The sequence below is a fragment of the Oryctolagus cuniculus genome, chromosome 8 (genome assembly GCF_964237555.1).
Source record: "Oryctolagus cuniculus chromosome 8, mOryCun1.1, whole genome shotgun sequence".
In the NCBI taxonomy this organism is placed as follows: Eukaryota; Metazoa; Chordata; class Mammalia; order Lagomorpha; family Leporidae; genus Oryctolagus; species Oryctolagus cuniculus.
Window position 1 is genome coordinate 66,097,563 of NC_091439.1, and position 10,229 is coordinate 66,107,791.

Genomic DNA, 10,229 nt, shown 5'->3' on the forward strand with positions numbered 1-10,229 from the left:
AAGGCCCAAGAAAATTGACAAGATGTGGGGCCACATAGCTCTTCACTGGGGAATCTTCAAGGAGCTACTTCACATCTCCAAGCATTCAACCAAGTTTGCCATGAGCACCCTGAGGACCTCATTAGCTAGGCACAGTCACTTTTGTAAAGTGAGCCCTTTCCAGGATCCCAGACATCAGACATCATGGTATTGTTAACCAGAGGAATAGATACAGACCAAGAGATAATACATGTATTATGAAGAAAGGACTTGAAAATTGTAAAGCCTCCTAGGCATTATCAAAATATAAATCACACATGATAATTTATGTGATGAAAGATTGCAAGTATGCAAACTTATATCACTAAATCACATGTGTTTCTTTTATAATTTTAAGAAAAAATTACTTTAAAATTACTTCTTTAAAACTCTAAAAACATGCTATTTTTCTTTCTCTTTTTAAAATATTTATTTCTTTATTTGAAAGGCAGAGTTAGAAAGAGACAGAGTGATCTTCCATCAGCTCTCCAAACAGTCAGGATCCCAGAACTCTACTGGGGTCTCCCACATGGATACATGGCTACAAGTACTTGGGTCCTGTTCCACAGCTTTACCAGGCATATTAGCAGGGATCTGGATAACAAGTGGAACAGCTGGGACTAGAACCAGTGCCTATATGGGATGCCGATGTTGTACGTGGCAGCCAAACTCACTGTGCCACAATACCAGCCTCAACATGCTCTTTTTAACCTCAAGATTTGAGCACTTCATTAAGTACCTTGCAGACCACAGTCAAATACTTTTTCCCTAGTACCAAGACAAACCATTTCTAAAGATGGTTTTCTGAAACAATGGTCTTTAGCAATCCAGGAGACATTCTCTCCATTGTCTCTCTTTTTCTGCATGTGCTCAGTCTTGAGGTACTTTGGAGCAGTTTCACAGTAAACCTGGTATCAGCCCTGGTCCACAAAATGTGTAATGTCAATATGCAGATATAAGACTAGAAGTTTTTGTTAACAGAAAAGAATTTTGAACAAGAAAGATTTCCTGCATTAATACTTATGCTACTTGACCTTTTATGACATAAATATGGCTTAGTGTGCAGACATTGCTGACCCTAGTCATTCAACAAATCATCTAATGACTGCAGTCCAGGTATGACTGGTAATCAGACACCACACGCATGATTGAAACGAAGCAGATGTGGTTCTTATCTTCACAGATCTTAGGGTCTCAAAGGAGGAATGAATATCAAATATACAAACACTTAAGTAAATACATAATTACTACATGTGGTAAATGTTAGAAAGAGCAGATTACTGGCTTTTCTAAGCCATCATAAAAAAAGTGGACTTATTTTCTTTTGGAAGGCAGGTTGCAGGTATCAAGTTTAGCTATAAATACTAAGATAGCAATGTATGTGCTTATTAGGTGTAAGGTTTGTATTATTATCAAACATTTTGGAAAACAAGGCATTGACTCTTTGGGAAGCATGTTCTCTGATTTTTCAATGTTTAATATTTTATTAGACCACTATGCTTTGCTTCTTTTTTCCCCCCAAGAAACCTTTTATTCAAAGAATACAAACTTCAGGCATTTCATAAGTACAACTTTAGGAATATAGTGATTCTTCCCACCACACCCATCCTCCCACCCATTCTCTTCCTGCCTCTTCCATTCCCAGTCCCATTCTCCACTAAGATAATTTTCAATTAACTTTTTACACAGAAGACCAACTCTATACTAAGTAAAGAGCTCAACAATTTGTACAAAAAGAAAAAATTGTTCCTCAACAGTTGAGGCAAGAGCTGTTCAAAGTCATTACATCTAGAATTTAATTTAACTTTTTCTTTAGAAACTTAATTAACTTTAAAGCAGTACCTAAGAATGATATAACTTTGGACAGCACTTAGATATAACTATAACTTATGAGACATAAGAATATTCCCCATTTAATACATTAAAAGAGGTAAGTCCTTGAGAATAAGTTTTATCATTAATTAAGGAAGCACTTAAGAAAATAAGCAATGGAATTGGACACGTAGGCATAACTAAAATTTGAGACATAAGAATATCACCCACTTAATACACTAAAACAAAAGAAATCTTTGAGAACAAGTTTCATTGTTAACTCTCATAATACAACTCTTGAGTACAGAGGTCCTGCATGGGAAATTAGTGCACAATGACTTCTGTTAATAATTCAACATTTAACCCTCTTATATATGATGTCAGTGATCAGGTGAGGCCCTTGACATGAGCAGCCTATGCTGATCTTTGTATATATTTTTTGGTTTTAATTGTGTTGATTTCTCTCTAATTTTAATGAATTCATTTATGTTAATCATTTCGAGTTTAGTTTGCTGCAGTTTTTCTAGATCCTTGAGATGCATTGATAGCTCATTTATTTGGTGCCTTTCCAATTTCTTGATGTAGATACCAATTGCTATAAACTTTCCTCTTAACACTTCTTTTGCTGTATTCCATAAGTTTTGATATGCTGTATTATCATGGTCATTTGTTTCCAGAAACTTTTATTTCTCTTTATTTCTTCAATAACAAGGCTCTGTGCAGTTCTCAGTATTATCACAGATTCCCCCAGTAATGTCCCTCACCATATAACCAAGGAACCCTGAGCATGTGGAGCCTCCCACAGTGACTGCCCAAAGTCCCAGCCACACCCTGAGCCCTCCCAGATAGCCTCAGTGTTTCCATAGTCCTGGACCACAAGCCTCCCACAGTCAAGAGCACCCTGCCCGTGTCATTTCTCCCCACCAGAATCAGGAGTCTCTGATCAACTGGTTGCTAGGCACGGATACAAGCTGGCACAGCTATTACATATGTCCAAAATGGTGTCCACTCTCTTTTGGATTGTTACAGAATGTTATTGCAGGGTTACTGGGGAGAGAGAAATGTACTCCCTACCTTTTTTTCCTCCTCTAGTTTGGCAGGTACATTATGCCTCACAGGGATCCAAACCATACTCCCTCTAGACTCTTCCTACACCTTTATCGCCAGTGGCTCAGGCTCTGCAGTCTGGTTTTTCACTTCAAAGCTGTTACAGAGGCTCTTGGCTGCAGGGGTCCTGACTTGTGCGCATCCGCACCCTCCACACAGGTCCATAGTAACCCTCTAATTTGCGTGGATTTTCCTCGGCCATTTTCTCCCTAGCTCTTCCCTGAGACTGCACTCTTTCCACTTTTCTTTTTAAACTATCTTCTAGACTAGAGCATTAAGCTCTCTCCTTACTCTATCTTAATCCAATCCTTATGCTTTGCTTCTAACATGAGCAGCATGTAAATGTGTTTGAGCTATAATCACTCATTTTGTACTTCACTAACTCAGTAAGACATATTTAAAAACTCAGTATCTCATTCCATGCTGTCTTCAAGTCTCCTGCCTTCATTTTCTCCTGAGGAAAAACCCTGTTTCTGTTGGCCCTGCTACAGGGCAACTTGGGGCCTTGTTATGAGGATTTCCCTGCTGTAACCTGTGACACACCAGGAGCTTTCACTGCAGCCAACGTTCAAGAATTCCTGCACATCCTTTTCAACATGCACACTTGTTCACTCTAGAAAAAATGACTAGATTAAACAGAGATTCAACGCAGCACAACAAATTTGAAAGTGAAACACGAAGGTACTAAGAAGGAAGAGTATAATGGGCTTTAGAAAAGAGGGCCCTGGACCCATCTGAGAGAGTACATGAAGAAGTGATATTTAGTTTGAAATTTGAATTCTATAAGGAAAAGTTGTATTTACTGGGTAGCCCAATTTTTTAAAAAATTACAAATTAGCATAAATTGTCATTTTTAGATACTCATCTGAAGATTTAAAAAAAGCTTTCTCTTGCATCCCATTAAAGACCTATAGTAGTAATTCCATACAATAATTATTAACTATACAATAAAAGTTGACTGAACAATATTCTAAGGTCAAAGTTCCACTTACATATTATGTCCAGACAAGGGAAAAAGAACCCCAATAATATAAAACAACCTAAAACTTTTGAAAGCAGTGGCTTGATCACAAACATGAACTTTGTAACCAAACAAAATTCAAATCAAACACTGATCCCTCATAAACAACTTAATACTATTAAACAGAGCAATTACTTATAACGGGAACAAACTGCTATAAAAATCAATCCATTAAGGAGAATAAGCTTTCTCCTTTCCTTTCCTAAGGTAGAGACTGCAGGAGCAGGTGCTTGTGTGTTGGCACAGTCACTGTAGGGAGGGCACAAGGGGAGGCGGATACAGACGTGGGGTTTCAGAAAAGGAAAACAGGAGTTGGAGAGCCTTTATAGCAAAAAATAGTCATGAAGGGCTTTTCCTTTTGCCCTATAGAAATATTTTCCATTTCTTCACATATTCTTAACTCTGCAGAAAATACTTTAATGTGAAATTTAATTACATTAACAAATAATGCAATCCTAAAAAGCAACAGAATCTGTGAATAACTGCCCCCATTTAACTGCTTTACCTATAATACATCTGTCCTGAGAGTGGAACTCTCTCACATTTGCTTGAAGAGATTAAACTTGAAATAGAGACAAAAGAATTAGGAAGGGCCAGTGCTGTGGCTCACTTGGCTAATCCTCCACCTGCGGCGCTGGCACCCCGGGTTCTAGTCCCAGTTGGGGCACCAGATTCTGTCCCAGTTGCTCCTCTTCCAGTCCAGCTCTCTGCTGTGGCCCGGGAGGCCAGTGGAGGATGGCCCAAGTGCTTGGGCCCTGCACCCACATGGGAGACCAGGAGGAAGCACCTGGCTCCTGGCTTCGGATCGGCACAGCGCCAGCCATATTGGTCATTTAGGGGGTGAACCAACAGAAGGAAGGCCTTTCTCTCTGTCTCTCTCTGTCTCTCTCACACACTGTCTAACTCTGCCTGTCCAAAAAAAAAAAAAAAAAAAAAAAGAAAAAAAAAAGAAAGAATCTGGAAGGATTTTTTTAAACGTAGTGCTACCAGTGTAATCAAGATATTTGCCATGTGTCCCTATCTTTCATTCATTATTGCCCACCTACCAAAAAAAGTCTTTCTGGCCATGAAAATTACAAGAGTACATACATATCTCTGTATGTTTTCTTGAGTATTTGTGGAAGCTTGCTCTCATAAGGTCTGAGTTCACACACTTGCTAAAAGTTTTTTAATTATTATTTCATCTATTCATTTAGGAGCATAGTGATACTTCCCACCCACACTCCTACCCTCCTTCCTTTTGTATTCTTTTAATTTTTACAATGACATATTTTCAATTTATTTTATAATCAGAAGACTAACCCTTCACAGTAAAGAATTCAACAACTAGAAAGAACAAAAAAAACACTGTTCTTCAACAGCAGAGACAAGGGCTGTAGGTCCAGCTTCCTGCTAATGTACCTGGGAAAGCAGCAGAAGATGGTCCAAGTCCTTGGGCCCCTGCCACCCACATGAGAGACCCAGAAGATACTCCTGGCTCCTGGATTTGGACCTGCTCAGCTTTAGCAGTTGCAGCCATTTGGGGAGTGAATTAGCAGATGGAAGATCTCTTTCTCTCTTACTGTAACTCTGCCTTTCAAATAACTATATAAATCTATTTTTAAAAAGGGAAAGAAAGCCGCCGCCGCCGCCGCCGCCGCCGCTTTGTTGTCGCCTCCTCCGGCTGAGGAGGCTCCCCGAGCGGGGGGAGTGGGGAGGAGGGGGGTCGGCCGCCGCAGCCATGGAGGCCAACTGGACCGCGTTCCTGTTCCAGGCCCATGAAGCCTCCCATCACCAACAGCAGGCAGCACAGAACAGCTTGCTGCCTCTCCTGAGCTCTGCTGTGGAGCCCCCTGATCAGAAACCATTGCTTCCGATACCAATAACTCAGAAACCTCAGGCTGCACCAGAAACATTAAAAGATGCCATTGGGATTAAAAAAGAAAAACCCAAAACTTCATTTGTGTGCACTTACTGCAGTAAAGCTTTCAGGGACAGCTATCACCTGCGGCGCCACGAGTCCTGCCACAAGTTGGACCTGCTTGGATCAAGTTGGTGTCCCGGCCAAAGAAAACCCCCACCACGGTGGTTCCCCTGATCTCCACCATCGCTGGGGACAGCAGCCGAACTTCGCTGGTCTCAACCATTGCAGGCATCTTATCGACAGTCACTACATCTTCCTCGGGCACCAACCCCAGTAGCAGTGCCAGCACCACAGCTATGCCTGTGACCCAGTCTGTCAAGAAACCCAGTAAGCCCGTCAAGAAGAACCATGCTTGTGAGATGTGTGGAAAGGCCTTCCGAGATGTGTACCACCTCAATCGGCACAAGCTCTCCCACTCGGACGAAAAGCCCTTTGAGTGTCCTACTTGTAATCAGCGCTTCAAGAGGAAGGACCGGATGACTTACCATGTGAGGTCTCACGAAGGAGGCATCACCAAACCCTACACTTGCAGTGTTTGTGGGAAAGGCTTCTCAAGGCCTGACCACTTAAGCTGTCACGTAAAACATGTCCATTCAACAGAAAGACCCTTCAAATGCCAAACGTGCACTGCTGCCTTTGCCACCAAAGACAGACTGCGGACACACATGGTGCACCATGAAGGCAAGGTATCATGTAACATCTGTGGGAAGCTCCTGAGTGCAGCATACATCACCAGCCACTTAAAGACACATGGGCAGAGCCAAAGTATCAACTGCAATACATGCAAACAAGGCATCAGTAAAGCATGCATGAGTGAAGAGACCAGCAGCCAGAAGCAGCAGCAGCAGCAGCAGCAACAGCAGCAGCAGCAACAGCAGCAACATGTGACGAGCTGGCCAGGGAAGCAGGTGGAGACACTGAGGCTGTGGGAAGAAGCTGTCAAAGCAAGGAAAAAAGAAGCTGCTAACCTGTGCCAAACCTCCACGGCTGCTACGACACCTGTGACCCTCACTACTCCATTCAATATAACATCCTCTGTGTCATCTGGGACTATGTCAAACCCAGTCACAGTAGCAGCTGCAATGAGCATGAGAAGTCCAGTAAATGTTTCAAGTGCAGTTAACATAACCAGCCCAATGAACATCGGGCATCCTGTAACTATAACCAGTCCATTATCCATGACCTCTCCTTTAACGCTCACCACCCCAGTCAACCTCCCCACCCCCGTCACTGCCCCAGTGAATATAGCACATCCTGTCACAATCACATCTCCAATGAACCTGCCCACACCCATGACCTTAGCCGCCCCTCTCAATATAGCAATGAGGCCTGTAGAGAGCATGCCTTTCTTGCCCCAAGCTTTGCCTACATCACCGCTTTGGTAAACAGTATTATAAAGTCAAAATATGGGTTAAAGTAAATATTTACCAGCAACCTGCTCTTAGTTGATTAAAGCAAAAAGTAAACCATGAAATTGGAAGGTTTTATTCCATTAGTTAATAAGAGTGTAGTAGCATTATTTTCCAATTTGGCTGGGATTGTTCAAAGTAGGGTGTATATGTAACTTATCACTGGACCACTTTAGTTTCATCAGAAATTCCTTTTAGCTGACAGCATTGCTTAAACAGATAATTAGTTGGCAAGATGAAATGCCAGAATTAAAACCAGTCATAAAAAGGCAAAACCCACTTTAAAATAAAACAGCATTACTGTTTCTAATCCCAAGAAATCATTTTATTCTAAACACTAGCAGAGCTCTTCTCCCTATACAAAGTGGATGGCTGATTTTAACCTGAAATTCTAAATCCACAGATCGAGAGCTAGTGTAGAATTGTCTTTGTCTATTGTTTTTATAAGTAAATACATGCATTGTCATAATAAAATGCATTTCAGAGAATATGCATTTTACCTTTGGGAATATGTTAATTTCAGGCAGCATTCCCTATGGTAAAGGTGATACCAGCTCTGATATGCAAAGCATATGATAATTTATCATTCTAACTTCAACATATAATAGGGATTGTTACCTGATATTTGGAGATGTAAATATTACTCAGCATATTAATCCTGATGGAATATAGCACTGTAGTTGACTTTTTTAAAAATTTTAAAAAACAAAAAATAAAATATACAAATTGTGTTTTGGTAAAAAAAAAAAAAAGAAAAAGAAAAAGAAAAAATAAAGCCGCAGCTGACAAAGGAGAAGTCAAGTTTGCAGACAGGCAGGCTCCTAAAAATTGGAGGCCAGTGAGATTCCTGTTGAGGAGCCAAGGAGTACTTTGGAACAGTTCAAATATACTGCTTTAAATTGGAAGACGCTGGAGGCACTGGGATGTGATGCCCCTCTCTCTCCCAATCAGAACCTGTTGTTACAACAGGAACAGAGGTGTTAGTTGCTCTTTAGAGTTGATGTCTTATATTAAATTGTATACAGTTTTTATTCTAACCACTGACTAGGTAGTATGCCCCTTCAGAACAAGCAGAGTGTATCGTTTTTTTAAAAAATTCTCCTTCCATTTATTAATCACGTATTGTGCAGATTGGTTCAACTTTGTAAATATGGACATCACTTTTTTTTTTTCTTTGAGAAAACACTTGTATCAGCTTTGTGGTGTTTTCAGGGAGACAGCTGTCTGCACTCCCTGTAGAAACCCAGCAATGATTGTGCATGTTGAGACATGTGCTTTTTATTTCTTAGCAGGATGTTTTATCTCTGTACATAAAGTAGAAACCAAAAGCTAGGGAAACAGATACTCTACACCATCATGCCACACTTAATATTTTTTTAAAGCATTGTGCTTGGGAAAAAAAAGTTAACTAAAACCAAGATGCTATGATTTTTTTTAAGTTGCAATATATTTTTGGTTTTTATTCATCTTTTAATCTTGCAGTTAAGAGAAATGGAAATTAGTTGTGTTAATCTTGCAGAATGTTTGCAGGACTATCAAACTGGATGACTTCCGTTTATACCCCGCTGTGTCAGTTCAAGCATCAAAATACCTTGCATCTGAGACAGACTTTCTACATCAGGGACAGGTATCTGTGTGTCATTATACAAAACAGTTCTAGGGGGTTGAACTACATAGTAAATAAATAAATAAATAGTACTTAGTGTAAAATAATTTTATAAATGATCTTTTGTACTTTAGGACATTAAATTGTACAACTTTTGTATATATAAAAGCTTAGGAACTTTCTGTTTAGCAGGAAGGCAACACATTCCTACACTTTTAATGTATATGTTTGTTATAATGTCCATGTAAACATGCCCTATGTTTGTGCCTTTTAATTAGTTTGTCTCTATAAACAAAATGTAGAGAAAAATAAAAAAAAAGGGAAAGAAAAATGAAAGCCTCATATCATCACACTGGTCAGCTATCTTCCAGAGCAACTGTCACCTCTGAGACGTCCTTAGGCTGTGCTTTCCCTTTTCCTGCAGTTCCTAAAAAACTACTGTCTGGCCCCTAGTTCACAGCTGACTCTGCTGCTGATGTTGGAGATACAGTGGAGATTATTGTGCAATGAAACATGAACAAAAAAGCATCATTAAATTTAATGTTTGACTCTGTTGCCCTGGAATCTCTGACCACTCACACACATGATATTTCTTATTGGCTATCCCTCTTTGCATGCCTATCTCATTCAAGCCTATTATCATCCTTCTCCACACTCTTCTTCAAGTCCTCAATCTTCTGTTGCATTCACCTGTACACAAAAGTCCCAATATTTCCATTTTATAATAATGTAATTCGTTTTGTCCACACCTCTTCCATCTGATTATTTACGCAGAAGCCTTGTTCAACATTGCTTCACATGACCAGTAAGGGATTTTTTCTACACCAGCATGAACCTCTCATTTTTCCTTGGCCAAGTGCCACAAACTATTGACAAATTCTAAAATAGCACTATTTTTTTCTGCCTGCCTAAATGGATTCTATGCATGCACTAAGGAAGCTGCATCAGAGACAACAAGTTGTAATTCCTCATCAAGGAGTCAGTTATAGCTAAGTGCCATTATAAAGTGAAAGCATTCCAAGAAAACTATCTTTCTGCTGTAGGTGATTCATAAAAACATTCTGGCTTCTTAGAAACATGAAAGAGCATCAAGTTCTGGAACATAAGATAAGGATTAGTAGTAGCATAATCATTTCAAACATGTCTGTGTTGTAGAAACTCTGTCTTTCAAACAAATAAAACCTTGGATGATTTGAGAATAAGCTGACAATATAATGCCCCACCACCCCTATATTTTTTTTCAAAGATTTATTTATTTTATTTGAAAGTCAGAGCTACACAGAGAGAGGAGGCAGAGAGAGAGGTCTTCCATGCGCTGGTTCACTCTCCAGTTAGCCACAACAGCTAGAGCTA

General features: G+C 40.0%; 1 pseudogene; it reads left to right on the forward strand.

Moving 5' to 3' along the window:
• Positions 1 to 5,581: 5,581 nt before the first annotated feature.
• LOC100350672 (vascular endothelial zinc finger 1 pseudogene) lies at positions 5,582 to 9,207 on the forward strand (annotated as a pseudogene).
• Positions 9,208 to 10,229: the final 1,022 nt, after the last annotated feature.